Source organism: Nannospalax galili, unplaced genomic scaffold, assembly GCF_000622305.1.
Source record: "Nannospalax galili isolate Female #2095 unplaced genomic scaffold, S.galili_v1.0 scaffold32, whole genome shotgun sequence".
NCBI classification, from domain to species: Eukaryota; Metazoa; Chordata; class Mammalia; order Rodentia; family Spalacidae; genus Nannospalax; species Nannospalax galili.
In genome coordinates this window covers 4,341,827-4,345,816 of record NW_008335297.1, presented here as the reverse complement: position 1 = coordinate 4,345,816, position 3,990 = coordinate 4,341,827, and positions in this window count along the sequence as shown.

Below are 3,990 nucleotides of genomic sequence, written 5' to 3'. Positions count from 1 at the left end.
TGGGACAGTGGTATTGGGTTGTTGGGGTGGGGGGTGTCTTTCAGAGCTTTGGGCACAATGCTTCCTCAGAGGACAGGGAAAGCCAGGCCCCAGGTCTGCTAACATCTGCCTGGTGTTCCCCAGATCAACCTCAGACTTCCTGCTACCTGTGCCTTTCATGGCCTGAGTTCCAGGGGGCTTAGCCTACAGACTAGCCCCTCCCAAAGCAAACTTGGTCTTCATGAACTGCCTTACTGAGGTAGGAAATCCATGGTATGGGTCCATCATGTACAGTTCTGAGCTGGGGAGATGCTCAGTGCTTGCTAGATTCAATTCCCAGTATCCGCATGAAAGCCAGGCCTGGTGTCACCCACCTGTAACCCTAGCATTGGGGAGGCAAAGATAAAAGCATCCTTGGGGCTTGCTGAATCAGCTCCAGGTTCAATGAGGGTCGCCCAATTAAAAAAATAAGGTGACTGAGGAAGACACCTGACATTGACCTCTGGCCTACATACACTTGAAATACATACACATAAATAAATGAATTCTTTGCATTTTAGTGTATTCAATGTTGTGCAGCCATCACAGCAACCACTTTCAACTATTTTAATCAACAGGAAACAAAGCCTGTAGCCATTAATCCATCATCCAGCCCCTCATCTGGTGCCTGGTCTCCACCAGTCTGCCTCTGTCTTTACATCTAGACATTTCACATACATGAAATGTGACCAGAAAGCATGCAGCTGTGGCCTTTCGCGCCTGGCTTTTTTCTCTCAGCATCAAGTTTGTGAAGCCCATTCATTTCTAGTATGTCAGTGTCAGGACTTCTTTCTGTGGCTAGTAATGTTCCACTGGACGGCAGAACATATTTTGTGTTCATTTGCTGCTAGACAGTAAAACTCTTTTGAGACAGGGTTTCCCTGTAGCCCCAGCTGGCCTGGAACTCACTAAGTAGATCAGGCTGCCTTCAATTTCACAGAGATCTGCTCCTTCTGCCTCCTGAGCTGGGATTAAAAGGCCCAGCTGTATTAGAACTTTCTTAAAGTCCAATTAAAAGATCACTGATGGTTTGGCAATAGTGTTCAATGGAAAGTTCATTGTTTCTGGGCTATTTTCAGTATTTGAACCGTCGAGGCCACCCCCCTTCCCCCATCCTAAACATTTTCACCACCCAGACCCTCCCCCACAAGGCTGAAGACACAAAGGGCTTTTAGCTCATGGCTTCGGCGGGGGGGGGCATGTTCTGGATGACCACTGACTGCTACAGGAATAAGCGGGAAGGCTGATTCCCAGTAGGCTGGCCTGGAAGGGTGATGGTCCCAGTGGGGACATGCAATGTACCTACAGACACACCAAGCACAGCACTGGTCAAGAAAGAATGACCAGCTACTGCAGGGAGCAAAGCATTCACGTGGATGAAGTCATCTAGCAACACCCCCACTAGGCAGAGCAGTTATTACAAATGAGTAGAGACACGGAGAGGCTAAGTCACTCCCCAACTTCACATAGTGCATAACTGCATAATTTAACCCACTCTGGCTGCTTTGCTGGGCCATGGTCACTTTCTTTCTCCATCTTCTCCCCCAGGGAGACACCTCAGTCCATTCATGGCCTGGATGCTTCCTGCATTCAAAGTCAGGAGCCAGGGTCCAATCTCTGTGGTGTGGTCTCTAGGCAACACACCATCATGGGAAGGTTGGGGGGCAGCAAACAGATGCCCAGGCCCCACAGCGGGGCCAGAATGCAAACTTCAGGGAGAACCCTGTTTGCCTGCCTCCCTCCCTGCTTCTGGTGATGTGCTGGGTGTCACTCCAGGCCACCACGACCTGCCAGGCAGGGGCTCTGCACTCCTGGCCTTCACTCCTGCCTCCTCATGGTGATAGAGTCACTGGGCCACACCCCAGGCAGCTGGCCCATGGAGTGCAGGAGGCAGGTCTCTTAGACAAGTCCTCTCAGACAAGCACGTCACAGACCCTGCCTGTTACCTCCTCTTCCTCCTGGAGAGAATGTGAGGTCAGTTCCACACACTGCAGATTGACCAGGGCAGAAATTAGGCCCTTTTTAAAAAAAATATTTTATTATTTTTATTGTATGTGTATGAGTGTATTGCCTACATGTATATGAGTACACCCGTGTCATGCAATGCCACGGAGGTCAGAGGAGGGCTTTGGATTCCCCTGGAACTAGAGTTTAAGATAGTTCATGGCCACCATGTGGGTGCTGGGAATCGAACCCGGGTCCTCTGCAAGAGCAGTCAGTGCTCTTAATCGCTCTTTTTAAGACACTGTTTTCTCAGGGTTCGAGATGGTACCTGACCTTGGCCCTGCTAGGGAAGTGCTCCATTTCCAGCCACAACTCTAGTGAGACACTACTTCACATTTTATTTTTTGTGTTTCTTGAATTTTTCCCCTAAGACTATTTCTTTGCAGTCTTAGGTTCCTAGGAAAATGAAGGCTGGAGATTTCTCATCCATCCTGCCAGTGCCCAGACTTCCCACAGCCTGCACCCCATCCTCAGAGCTCCATTTACTAAAATTGAGGAACCTGCAGTGGCCCATCATCACCACCAAAACCCACGGCCTATATAAGAGTCACTTCTGAGCCTGGCATAACGGCACAGGCCTATCAACCCAGCAACTCAAGAGGATGGAAGGTTCAAGATCTGCCTAGGGGGCCTGAGAGATGGCTAAGTGGTTAAGAGCACCTTGTAGAGGACCCAGGTTCAATTCCCAACACCTACATGGCAGCTGACAACCATCAATAACTCCAGATCCAGGGATATCTGACACCCTTTTCTGACTTCCACAGGCATTGCACGACATGAGCACACTTACACATAGGCAATACAGTCATCCATAAAAAATGAAAATAATTTGGGTTTGTTTTTTTTTTTGTTGGTCTTTTTGAGAGTCTTCCCGTAGCTCCAGCTGGCCTGGAACTCACTATGTAGACCAGGCTGACCTTAAACTCAGTCTGACCTTAAACTCAGCGATCTGCCTGCCTCTGCTTCCTGAGTGCTGGAATTAAAGGCGTGCACCACCATGCCTGGCAAGATATTTAAAAAAAAAAACAAAAAAACACCTGACTGGGTTACAGAGTGAGATTGTGTCTCAAAACAAAACAAAAACAAAAATGGGTCATATCCTGTGTGTGTGTGTGTGTGTGTGTGTGTGTGTGTGTGTGTGTGTGTGTGAAGGCAGCGTCTCATGTAGCCCAGGCTGGCCTTCAACATCTGACCCTCCTGTCTCCTCTCAGGGACATGCACGCTCACCATGGATGCCCCATGGGAAAGTCCACACCAGCTGGGTGCCTCTGGCTGTCTGAGCCTAGTGGGCTCTTGTGAAATACTGCCACATCTATAAACTTTGAAATGAAAGGTGACAGGGAGAAATGTGTTCCCTGTTAATTATTACTAAGGTTAAGAAGGCCATGGTGGGGGTGAGGGTGACTCATCTCTGTTGACTTGTTCAATGAGCTGTGTAACCTTTGAAAAGTTTCTTGACCTTTCTCAACTCATTCACTGACAAAATCAAATGGCTTGAAATTACAAGCAAAACATTTTCCCCCACTGTATTTAGATGGAGAAAAAAAGGTCAGAGAGAAGTCAGCTCCACACAGGGAGTTATCTTGTGGTGAAAATAGCATGCTGTGGGCTTGGGAGACAGACTGACTGTTCAGTGATCAGAATAGGTACACCCTGTGTCAGGAAGGGGCACAGGGAGGTGTGCATTACACTAAAAGAGGCTCACCCTCAGAGCAGCAGAAATGAAAACTAAAGCAAGCACCTGTCTTTGGCCACCTCACTACCAATACCCATGGGAAGAGAAAGTATATATAGTGGGTAAAGGTACCAGCTCTAAAACCTGACGACCTGAGTTCGATGATGGAAGCTAGCTCTACAAAGTCGTCCTCACTTTTACACACATACCATGGATCATATGCACCTACAATTTTCACACACACACAACACACACACACACACACACACACACACACACACACACACACTGTC